Here is a 13353-nt window from a genome sequence, read left to right as displayed (position 1 = left end):
AACTTTTTTTTCAGAAGATTCCAGGCACAAATTGAAGAAGAACATTAAAATAATCTATGTGATTATATATTCATTTCTGTAATTGAGTATTTAAAATTGAACTAGTTGTGACATTCAAAAAATTTAATATGATTAAAATAATAATATTATGTGAGTATAAATATGCATTATGCATTTTTATATTCAGTGCATGTAGGAAGAACTTGTTAAAAGATCACTGAATTAAAAATAATGGCTCATCTGGCTATCATATTATCTTGTAATGGCTAGGACATAGTTAGAACAGTTGCTAGTAAGGTTCTCATTTTTCAGCAAGGAATCCAAGGAATAGCTGATTAATTACCTTGCTCAAAGTCACAGATGATGAAATACAAACCAAATATAGTTTATAAAAGAAAAATGTATAGTGATGTCTAACCTCCTCCCTAATTAATTGCTTAGGAAACCTGCATCAATCAATCTGAAGAGAGCAATACCTTTGTCTGGAGATATGTTATTATTGTTTTTGTTGGTTTCATCAATGTAACTGTTGCTTTCAACTTTTTGTCCTCTATTACTTCTTATATCACACAGTGGTAATAGCAAGGATGCATTTGATGTGCACTCCCGTGTGCTTTGATGGTAATGGTTGTTTATTCTCTACATCATAGACTGATCTTGAATGATTAACCTGGTTTTGAAACTGTTTACCTCAGATTGGGACTTGAACCCCTGTGCTGGGACCCGAATCTAGCCAAAAGCCAGTTTGGGATTCTAACCTACATGTCTGGGACTCAAACCCAGCCAAAACCCACAGTCTTTCAAGTGAGATCACAGATCTGGTTTTCAGGACCTAATAACACTCAGATTCTTGATGTCTCATCACAGAAAGAATTCAGTGAGAGCAAAGTGACAGGTAAGTAGTGGATTTATTCACAAAGGAAACACAATCCACAGACAGAATGTGGGCCGTCACACAGGGCAAGCACAGCCTTGAAATACAGACTGGTTAGATTCTATGGCCTGGGTGATTTCATAGGCTAATGAGTGGGAGGATTCTTCTAACCATTTTGGGGAAGGGTGGAGATTTCCAGGAATTGGGCCAACATCTACTTTTTGGTCTTTTGAAGGTTGGTCTTGGAACTATAATGACACCTCGGGGTATGTCAATTAGCTTGCTGATTGAGGATCAAGGTCCAGTCAAAGTTGATTTGTCTGTCCTCTTGGACCCATTTGATTTTAACCAGTTTGTGTTGTGTCCTGAGGTTATGTCATTCTTTCAAAAGTTGTGTCTTGACCATTTCCCTCCTGTTTCATTTTCAGATGGCCAAGTGGTCCAGAATGACATAAAATTAGAGACATAAGATGATGGGGTCTTTTTCCTCTCTAGACACTAATGTCTTTGCATCTCATACTTAGAAATGGAAAAGCCATTGTACAACCATGATTAAGGCTAACCTAAAGACAGCAAGCATCATAGTCAATCCTTCTTGGGAACTTTGTATCATGTGATATTGCTTTCTTATTGTACAACCCAGTCAAAATGCACTCTGACAGCTCAGTTGGTAAGGAATTCGCCTGCAATGTAGGACACCTGGATTTGATCCCTGGGTTGGGAAGATCCCTTGGAGAAGGAATGGCTATCCACTCCAGTATTCTGGCCTGGAGAATTCCATGGACTGTATAGATCATGGGGTCAAAAAGAGGTAGACACAACTGAGCGACATTCACTTTCATTCATAGATGGACATGTTCAGTCATGCAAAGGGAGGACCATTTGAGTTTTGCTAATATGGGATCTGTTTATGTAATCACAAACATTAAGGTAAAATGGGAAAACTCAGCAAATAAGCTGGCATTTGGACCTGTATGAGCCTCTGTTTTCATCAGGCAGGATATTGTTATCTAGACACAACTGATGCAGAATGCATCCCAGATGCCTAACAGGTGGGTTTCCTTTCTTCTTGAATGACTATATACTCACTGAATTAAATTGAATTGAATCTTATTCCATATTCTGATACTTCAATTTATTTGTTTCTTGTACATTTGGAACATAATTCTTAGATGAGAATGAAAAGAATACAAAAAGTATTTTCCACTGGCACCAAAAAAATTCATTGACAATTTTGTGAAACTTTATAGAAACTAGTTTTACTATTGTTCAGATGTTACACCATTAGAGACATTCTTCCTTTTGTTTAGGAGTTTGACACAGTTTCTGTTTTGGCAGATGTTTCATTTGGTTTTTGTTCCAATCATGTCAGAGCTTGATTTAACTAAAATCTGTTGCAATGTGTGACTGGCAGTCAAATAGCAATTCTCTAGCAATGGGGCTATATATCAGCTGATACAACCATCCACTGCCATTGCTCTCTTGGAATCTGTTTCTGTGGTTGTTCCCATAAGCTTTTGCTTCATGAACTGAAACATAGGCAGCAAAAGGATAAGACAAACCTAGAGAGGAATAATCTAGAAGTCTATTTAAGTGTGCGATATCTGGCAGATAATAACAATATAGGCAGCAAGTCATTTTAAACAGAGAGACACAAGCAAGGGCTGTAAAACCAAGAGGAAAAGGTGAATATGAGGAGGAGTACTTGAGTTTGATAGAAGGGTATAGATTTTGGATCTAAATAGATTTGAATGGAAAGCCTATCTCTCTCCTTTTCTAGCCTCTGGCATTTATCATTTTTATTTTACTATCCAAAAGCTTAGTTCTCTCATCTTTAAACTTGAAAAAATTACATCTATTTCTAAGAAAAATGTGATGAAAAGATTTCCTGACCAGCCAGCGTTTAACTGTAAGTCATCACTATTCTTATTGTTATTTGGGAAGTCTACCGAAGTAAGCAGAAGCAAAATATTATGTCAAGAAATATCACTAAGGATAAATAGTCATTATCAAGTGAAGAGTGTTTTGACCTTTGAGCCTAAGAAAATAATTTGTTCTGAGTTTATAAATGTCCCTTGTAATATATGGGTGTAGAAAGTAACTGGTAAGCTATAGTACTAATTTTTATTCTCCCAAGTGAGAAGGGATAAACATATCTTATTTGTTTCTAACTTAGTGATAGTGAAGATAACTATTGGGAATATAAATGAGGTCAAAATGAGTTCTTTTCCTGGTCTTGCTCATTCTTTTTATAATTCACATCCATCATATGTATCACTTTCTAAACTAAAGGCAGATATAAGGAGGTAAAAACACAAAACCTGCTCAGAATATATATCAAGCTACAAACAATAACTAGAACATATGTGTAATCCAGTCAGACAACATTAAACAAGGCAATGATCAAAAAGAAATATTAGCCAGCATTACATCTAGAAATAGGTAAATCTAGAGCCAGATGCAAAGGTGAAGAGAAGAACAGGAGACATTAACAATTTTTGAGACTATTCTAAGTCAGGAACCATGCAAGCCACTTTAAAGATGTCCTTCATTTAATCTATTTAATCTTTCAATATGATTATATTGAGAGGTATAATTGTCATCTCCATTATTCATGAGAATACTGCTATGGATAGTCACAGGCTGGTAAGTGGCAGAGTTGAGGTTAGCACTCTGGTTGATCAAAATTCATGAGTTGTACCTTCTCAACATAACTAGTAGCACTCCCCATGGGAGAAATATTTGAGAGTTAGGTGGGGACAATTTCTGGGACAAATGGTAAAATCAATATGTTTTATGAGCAGTTTAATTAAGAGACTCCCTAAGAGTTGATCTGAGTTGTTCTGGTTGGAATGATCATCTGAGTTTCATTGTAAGAATTTAGTTTGTAATGGCAAAAAAGATAATGTACAGAAAGCAACACTACACAGAGAATTATTTGTCTAAAGTATATTTCTGTGAGTATGCTTTTTAAATAACAGTTCCTAATTTTACTGGAAATGTATCAAATTCAAAAGAAATCAAAGCACAAAATTTTGATAACTGTAACAAGACTCTCTCTGTTTTCTTTTTTTTTGTGAGCCTTATTCTAGAAATCTATAAAACAAGAGAAAAGCCAATCTGATGCCATTCTATTATCTATCATTATCTGTTCAGTTCACTTGCTCAGTTGAGTCCGATTCTTTGCGACCCCATGAATCGCAGCACGCCAGGCTTCCCTGTCCATCACCAACTCCCGGAGTTCACTCAAGCTCATGTCCATCGATTCTGTGATGCCATCTAGCCATCTCATCCTCTGTCGTCCCCTTCTCCTCCTGCCCCCAGTCCCTCCCAGCATCAGAGTCTTTTCCAATGAGTCAGCTCTTCTGTTAGTTTCCGAAAAAATCATATTTTCATTGACTAGTTGAAGGTTTCTCATCCATTACCATAGCAAGTAGTTTCTATCCCTTTATTAGATTGGCAAGTTATTTATATGTAAAAAAGTTTTGTCAGTGAGTTAAAAGCTGCTTGCTATAGTTGCTATAATAGAATGTAATCATTTTCAGGTAATGGCAATTGTGGAAGAAAGAATGGAAGCTTAGTAATTTACATAATTCCTGCCTTATCCTTTATCTCTGATCCACTCTGAGATGCCCTGAGAAAAGACAGCATGGTTGTGAAATGGGAACTGTCTAGAAAGTACCTTTACCTTTATAAAGACCTATTTTTTTTCTCCAGCTTCCTTAATTTGAAAATAAAATTGAAATTTTAGAGAAAAAAGAAAGCCATCAGGTAAACCCTGGTATTTATTTTTCATATTTATAGCTATTGGAACTTAAGAATAATAAAACATGAGAGTGAGACTCTCATCATGCATCACAAAAATCATACCAACTTACAAGAATGTTGTCTCTCTTGCAGTACTTTCAAAAGTTTTAAAAACTTCTGAGTGTTTTCAAGAAAGATGGAGTATGGCCAGGAGGCTAAATTCAACCAGCAAATGTACTTTGGTCTGCACAATTTAATTTTAATTGAATATGTTAGGTAGTTAGAATAGGAAAAAGGAGTCCAGAATGGTGGTGGCTAAAAGACAAAGAAGGGAAAAGGCCACAAAAGTAGAACAAAGGAAGGTCCGAGGACCAGAGTGAGAACCTCAGGTGAAACAAACAGCCCTCCTGGCTAGCACAATTTACATATGGCAGGTTCAGGGGGAGGAGGAAAAAAAAAAAAAAGAGGAGCCAATATTGAGCCTCGTGCTCTTCTCTTCACTTCTTTTGGGTAGGCCCACCCTCATGCTCGAGGATGTATTTTCCTTTGCTTACCAAATAAAACTGAACTGTAACTGAGCTGTAACACTGGTCTATCCATTGCTTCAAATTTTTGCTGTAGCGATACAGAACCAAAGAAATTACACAGTCCCCCAACAAATTTAATATGTGTAAATTTAAGGTTTACATAAAACTCTAGACAGATATCCAAATCTCTTTCCTAAGACCTTGCAAGAAAATAGTTCAAATCAAACTCCTTTTAATTTAAGGTGTCTTTTTAAAGTTAATTGTTTAAAATGGAACTAATCTAGCTGATGCTGACTTGTACCAAAAGACAGAAACATATGAAGCTAAAACCTTTGGAAGGGATTTGCTCTGCTGTTGAGTTTGAGGTTAATATACATTATCAATGTTTGTATCTTTGTGAACATCAGGCATATTTTCCAGACTGATAAACCAGAGTCCCTGTCCAACACACTTGTATGCCCTTAGAAAGAGTGGTAGAGAAAAATGCTGCCAATTTTAATCCATAGCTCCTTAAAACTCCTAGAATCTGAGTACCTCCTCGGAAGCTGAGAACTATACAGCAACTTTGCATATATGATCATTTGGATTTTTAGTATTTGTGGTAATCATATTAATGGTCCCAAAGAGGTCAACACCCTAATCCTGGGAATCTGTAAATATGTTAGCAAAGATAACTCAAGGTTGAAGATATAAATAAGGCTGCTAATTTTTACTTACTCAACTCATTAAACTAAGGCGAATCTCTTGAATTATCTGGGTGGGTCCAATGTCATTACTATGGTCTATAAAAATTGAAGTGGGAGGCAAAAGAGAGAGAATCAGACAGATGGCCGCATGAGAGAGCCTTAGCAGGCAGTTGCTAATGAAGATGGAGTAGGGACCAAAAGCCAAGGAATGCTGGTGGCCTCTAGAAACTGAAAAAACAAACAAGTTAAACAAAGGAAGCAGCTGCTGCTGCTGCTGCTAAGTCGCTTCAGTGACTGTGCAACCCCATAGACGGCAGCCCACCAGGCTCCCCCGTCCCTGGGATTCTCCAGGCAAGAACACTGGAGTGGGTTGCCATTTCCTTCTCCAATGCATGAAAGTGAAAAGTGAAAGTGAAAGGAAGCAGATTCCCCTCTAAAGCCTCTGTAGAGGAACAGAGCCTTGAAAAATTAATTTTAGCCTAGCGAGGCCAGTGTCAGACCTGTGATTTAAAAACAAAACAAAAAAACTACAAGATAACAAATCTGTTTTCCTTTAAGCCATGACGTCTGTGGTAATTTGCTACAGCATCAATATAATTCTATAATATAGATTTTCGTAACTGAAATAGAGTGATGCTAAAACAATGCCAAACACGAAGGAATGCCTTTGGAATTTGACAGTGGGAAATGGCTGGAAACATTTTGAGGAACATGATAGAAAAAGCTTAAATTGACCTGAACAAATGTTAGTAAAAATATGGATGTTAAAGGCTCTGTTGGTAAGGCTCAAGGAAAAAGCAAGAACAATGGTAGATAAAGTATATATTGCCTTTGAGAATACCTAAATTGTGATGAGCAGATTATTTGTAAAAACATGTGCATTTATAGCATTGCTCATGAGGGCAATTGCTCAAACAGAAATGAAGAACAGTTTTGTTAGAAATTGGAGAAAAGCTGTTTCTTGCTATACAGTAGGAGAAAGCTGTGCAGAATTGTAAAATGTGTAATTTCACATTCGGTTGAGAAAATTTCCCAGTAAAATCTTGCTGCCTGGTTTTTTCTTGCCACTTATAGTAAAATGTGCAAGGAAAGAGACAGCTATAGATAAGAACTGTTAAGCAAAGTGAAATCAGAAATTGGTGATTTGGAATAGTCTCAGTCTGTCAGATCACACAAAAAAATTACACTACAAGATTCATAATAGGAAATTTGCTCTAGAGAAAAAGCTAAAAATGTGGCTAGACAACCCTTTGCTGATATCTCAAAAAGATAAAAAAGTCAGAGTATTTACTCATGTGAAAGGCTCTTTGAGGAAATTAAGCATATGACTCATAGATCCTCTCAGCCATTTAAGCAGAAACCAAAAAATTTAGATGAGATTAAGTAGAGGAAATTTTTGTCTCATGGAGTGAATCCCAGAGAAATGCATGGAAGGCTCACATATGTTTGGAGAATTGTGAATAGTAGAAACAGTGCCAGCTTGGAGATTATCCTGCATTTTAGAGGTAGGCTCAATGTAATCAGGAGATGACTTAAACTAGAGGAGGGAGCAGTAGAGACAGAACTGGACAAATGGGAATACAATAAAAAGTAACTTTTAGTTGTTGACATTAATAAAAGATAAATGAAAGAGAACTGAAACAAGGGATATAGGTGACCTTTAGAAACTGGAAAGGACAAGGGAATTGATTCATTCCCAGAACCTCCCAGAAAGATGCTTGCTCCTTGGAAGAAAAGCTATGACTAACCTAGACAGCATATTCAAAAGCAGACACATTATTTTGCAGACAAAGGTCCGTCTAGTCAAAGCTATTGTTTTTCCAGTAGTCACGTATGGATGTGAGAGTTGAACTATAAAGAAAGCTGAGAGCCAAAGAACTGATGCTTTTGAACTGTGGTGTTGGAGAAGACTCTTGAGAGTCCCTTGGACTGCAAGGAGATCCAACCAGTCCATACTAAAGGAAATCAGTCCTGAATATTTATTGGAAGGACTGATGCTGAAGCTGAAACTCCAATATTTTGGCCACCTGATGGGAAGAACCAACTAATTGGAAAAGACTCTGATGCTGGGAAAGATTGAAGGCTGGAGGAGAAGGGGAGGACAGAGGATGAGATGGTTGGATGCATCACTGATGTGATCGACATGAGTTTTAGTAAACTCTGGGAGTTGGCAATTGGCAGGGAGGCCTGGTGTGCTGTAGTCCATAGGGTCACAAAGAGTCGGACATGACTGAGTGACTGAATTGAACTGAACAGAACCTCCAATAGGGAACATAAAGTTGTAACACTTTAATATTAATCCAATGATACCTGAAAAACTCTAACCTCCAGGTAGTGTTTATATGATTATAGAAGATGAAAAAACATTTACCAACTGACTATGTAGTAACAGTATTAGTCTGTTAGCAGACAAAGACAGTATAAAAAAGAAAACTACAAATACATATTTGTCATGAAGTTGGGCAAAATATCAAGAAAATACAGAAAACTCAATTCAACTGTGTATAAAATAATTATCAGATCAGATCAGTCGCTCAGTCATGTCCGACTCTTTGTGACCCCATGAATCGCAGCACGCCAGGCCTCCCTGTCCATCACCAATTCCTGGAGTTAACTCAGACTCATGTCCATCAAGTCAGTGATGCCATCCAGTCATCTCATCCTCTGTTGTCCCCTTCTCCTCTTGCCCCCAATCCGTCCCAGCATCAGAGTCTTTTCCAATGAGTCAACTCTTCGCATGAGATGGCCAAAGTACTGGAATTTCAGCTTTAGCATCATTCCTTCTGAAGAAATCCCAGGGCTGATCTCCTTCAGAATGGACTGGTTGGATCTCCTTGCAGTCCAAGGGACTCTCAAGAGTCTTCTCCAACACCACAGTTCAAAAGCCTCAGTTCTTCGGCACTCAGCCTTCTTCACAGTCTAACTCTCACATCCATACATGACCACAGGAAAAACCATAGCCTTGACTAGACGAACTTTTGTTGGCAAAGTAATGTCTCTGCTTTTGAATACGCTATCTAGGTTGGTCATAACTTTCCTTCCAAGGAGTAAGCGTCTTTTAATTTCATGGCTGCAGTCACCATCTTCAGTGATTTTGGAGCCCAGAAAAATAAAGTCTGACACTGTTTCCACTGTTTCTCCATCTATTTCCCATGAAGTGGTGGGACCAGATGCCATGATCTTTGTTTTTTGAATGTTGAGCTTTAAGCCAACTTTTTCACTCTCCACTTTCACTTTCATCAAGAGGCTTTTGAGTTCCTCTTCACTTTCTGCCATAAGGGTGGTGTCATCTGCATATCTGAGGTTATTGATATTTCTCCCTGCAATCTTGATTCCAGCTTGTGTTTCTTCCAGTCCAGCGTTTCTCATGATGTACTCTGCATAGAAGTTAAATAAACAGGGTGACAATATACAGCCTTGACAAACTCCTTTTCCTATTTGGAACCAGTCTGTTGTTCCATGTCCAGTTCTAACTGTTGCTTCCTGACCTGCATACAAATTTCTCAAGAGGCAGATCAGGTGGTCTGGTATTCCCATCTCTTTCAGAATTTTCCACAGTTTATTGTGATCCACACAGTCAAAGGCTTTGGCATAGTCAATAAAGCAGAAATAGATGCTTTTCTGGAACTCTCTTGCTTTTTCCATGATCCAGAGGATGTTGGCAATTTGATCTCTGGTTCCTCTGCCTTTGCTAAAACCAGCTTGAACATCAGGAAGTTCACGGTTCACGTATTGCTGAAGCCTGGCTTGGAGAATTTTGAGCATTACTTTACTAGCGTGTGAGATGAGTGCAATTGTGTGGTAGTTTGAGCATTCCTTGGCATTGCCTTTCTTTGGGATTGGAATGAAAACTGACCTTTTCCAGTCCTGAGGCCACTGCTGAGTTTTTCAAATTTGCTTGCATATTAAGTGCAGCACTTTCACAGCATCATCTTTCAGGATTTGAAATAGCTCAACTGGAATTCCATCACCTCCACTAGCTTTGTTCGTAGTGATGCTTTCTAAGGCCCACTTAACTTCACTTCCAGGATTATAGATAATCAAATGAGATTTATTTCAAGTATGTAAGACTGGTTCAATGTTTTAAAAATCAATTAATATAGTTCCCTGTATAAACAGGCTAAGAGGGAAATATGTCATCTATCAATGAACATGAAAGATTTATATCACCTTTGTTAAAATCCTGAATCTATTCCTGTTTAAAAGTGAGCAATTAAACAAAAAACTCTCACCAACCAGTAACAGAAGGGAACTCCTTCAATTTGAGAAAAGAGCATATTCTTTTATCCAAAATATCAAAAGCAAAAAAAACTTCATACCCAACATCCTACCTAAGTGTGGAAAACTGAATTCTTTCTCTACAAAACTGGAGAAAAGGAGAGAGTATCCCCTGTCGCCAATGTTACTAACCAAAGTACTAGAACTTCTATCTAGTTCAATAAGGCTATATACACACACACACACACACACACACACACACACACACATATATATATCTATATAGCTTGATATATAGATATCAAGCTATCTTGATATCTATTTGTATCTATCTTTGTTATCTATTTGTAGCCTTTTGGCTACAAATGATTATATACATAGGCTACAAATGATTATATACATAAGCTACAAATGATTATATACATAGAAAATTCCAGATACTCTATATACAAACACAGAGACACAACCCCTAAAACTGATAAAATTCATTGGATAGAGGCGCAACATGTAAAAATCAATCATTCTACTAATAATGAACGTGTAGAAACCAAAATTAAAAGCACAAAACCACTCAGAGTCACTCTAAAGGAAATGAAAAGTTAAATATATGCCCATATAAACAAATGTAGAGTTTGTATGTTGAAAAATACAAATATGGATAAAAAATCAATGACAACATAAATAAGAAGAGGCACATAACTTGCTCACAGATTCAAAGACTCAGCATAGTAAAAGCATCAATATTCCCCAAGGGGATTCATATGATTAAGACAATTCCTATCAAAACTACTTATTGATATGGACTTTTCTTAGTCATAGAAAACATATTCTAAAATTTATATTGAAAAGTAAATAAAGCAGGAAGATTCATTCTATGTAACCTTAAAGACTTATTTTATACCAATAAAATTCAAGACAATGTGTTAATAATGCAATGGTAAAGACATATATCAATAGAACAGAAGACACAGAAGTAGAGTCACACAGATATTATTAACTGAATTTTTAGAAAAAAAGAAATTCAATTGTGGAAGGATAATTTTTTTCAATAAATATTGCTGAAGCATCATTAGAAATTCACAGGCAAAAACATAGACCTCAACTCAGACCTCACACCTTATAAGTGATTAAGCCAAATTGATTATCAATTTAAACATAAAATGTAAAAATATAATTATTTTATTTAAAATGTTTAAAAGCTAAGAAAATTAGAGAAAATCTCTGATACATATGGCTAAGCAAAACTTGACACCAAAAGCATAAACCATAAAAACACATTGAAAAATTATTCCTCATCAAAATTAAAAATGTTTGCTCTGCAAAAGCCCATATGAAGAGGCTGAAAAGACAAGTTATAGACTGGGAAAATGTGTATACAAACCATATATCCCAAAAAGGTTTAGTATCTAGAATATTTAAAAACACTCATAGTTCAAAAGTTAACAAACAAGCAGAAATTCAGTTAGAAAATAGCAGATGACATAAACAGACACTTTATTTAAGAGGCTAGACAGGGCAATTAAGCATGTGAAAAAATAGGCAAACAAACATTAGGACTTCCCTGTAACTCAGACAGTAAAGAATCCACCTGCAATGCAGAAGGCCCAGGTTTGATCCCTGGGTCAGCTAGATCCTCTGGAGAAGGGAATGGCAACCCACTCCAGTATTCTTGCCTGGAGAATGCCATGGACAAAGGAACCTGGCAGGTTACAGTCCGTGGGGTAGCAAAGAGTTGGTCATCACTGAATGACTAACACTATTACTAGATGAACATTGAAAGTTCAGTGAAATATTAGTACGTATGTATTCAGTTCAGTTCAGTCGCTCAGTCGTGTCCAACTCTTTGCAGACTGGCTAAAATAAAAATTAGAAACAATAGTTCACTATTTGTTCCAACAGGTAAATAATATGGAAGTCATAACTTTTATCCTCACAAGAAAAGAGCTGAAGAAACTGAATCAATACCTTTTTCTGATTTAACACAGAAAACTGCCACTCCAGAGTTGCAAAGATGTATGGATAAAGAGTCACAGCTTCAAGAGCAGAAGCTTCTGGAGTTAACAAGAGACAGAAATACTTAACCATTAATGAAATGTTGAAAGTTGAATGTAAAGTAGCTTGAGAGTCAAAACTCTTGAAGTCATAGTTTTAGATAACCCTCAACATTTTCATGAGTTCCAACACCAGGATTTATAACAGGTTCTCATGTTGAAGATGGGAGAATAATCCCCTTGTGATTTGAGTAGTAGGAGAAAAAAGTAATGATTCTGAAACACATCTGGGGGGAAAGTAATCATTTTGAAAAATTCCCAAAGCATTTTGTTCCTCATAACACAGACCTGGTCCCAACAAAAACTACCAGAACCTTATCTGAACTGGGGAAGATGAGAACAATTAGTTAATTCCAGACCTTCTAGCCTTCCTGCCTCCTGTAAGAGGACAAAAAAAGACCTAAGGAAATTTTCTGAAGCTCATAGTGCAGAGAGTCTGACCTATTAAAAGAGTATAGATTTACTCACCATAGTATAGAATGCATCCTCTTCTCAATATTTAACCACTACATCAACACAGGGTTTCCCAGGTGGCTCAAGTGGTAAAGAATCTGCCTGCCAATACAGGAGCTGCAAGAGACACAGATTGAAACTCTGGGTGGGGAAGATGCCCTGGAGGAGGACATGGCAACCCACTCAAGTATTCTTGCTGAGATAATACCATAGACAGAGGAGCCTGGCAGACTACAGTCCATGGGGTCACAAAGAGACATGACTGAGGGACTGAGTACACGTATCAACACAGTTCCAGTATAATAACAGTGGATTATAACTGAGAGATCTTCAAGACACAGACTTTTATATAAGAAGGAGTTGTCAGGGAAACTCTAAGACAAAAACAAGTTTATTAGAGGAAATTGAAGCATTTGGCATCTATAGTTACAGCCACCATGAAATACAGCCCCCTTCTAGACAGCTCTAAAATAGCCTATTTACCTCAGTTCTTATTATCTCATATATTATGTCCAGTTTTCAGTAAAAGATTATAAGGCATTTTAAAAGTCAAGAAAAACCATAGTAGAGAGTCAAACAATCATGAGGGTTAAACTCAGATGCAGTGGAGATTTTGAAAAAAAAAAAAAAAAAAAAAAAAAAGACCTAGAATTTAAAACAACTATGATTAATATGCCAAGTATTTCTAATTAAAATGAAAAGTATAGAGAAAGAAACAGAATTCTATATCCAGCAAAATTATCCTTGAATGGTAAATAAGAAATAAAGTCATTTTTAGACAATAAAAATTGAGGAAA

This window comes from Bubalus bubalis, chromosome 2 (genome assembly GCF_019923935.1).
Source record: "Bubalus bubalis isolate 160015118507 breed Murrah chromosome 2, NDDB_SH_1, whole genome shotgun sequence".
In the NCBI taxonomy this organism is placed as follows: domain Eukaryota; kingdom Metazoa; phylum Chordata; class Mammalia; order Artiodactyla; family Bovidae; genus Bubalus; species Bubalus bubalis.
This window is presented reverse-complemented; position numbering follows the sequence as displayed.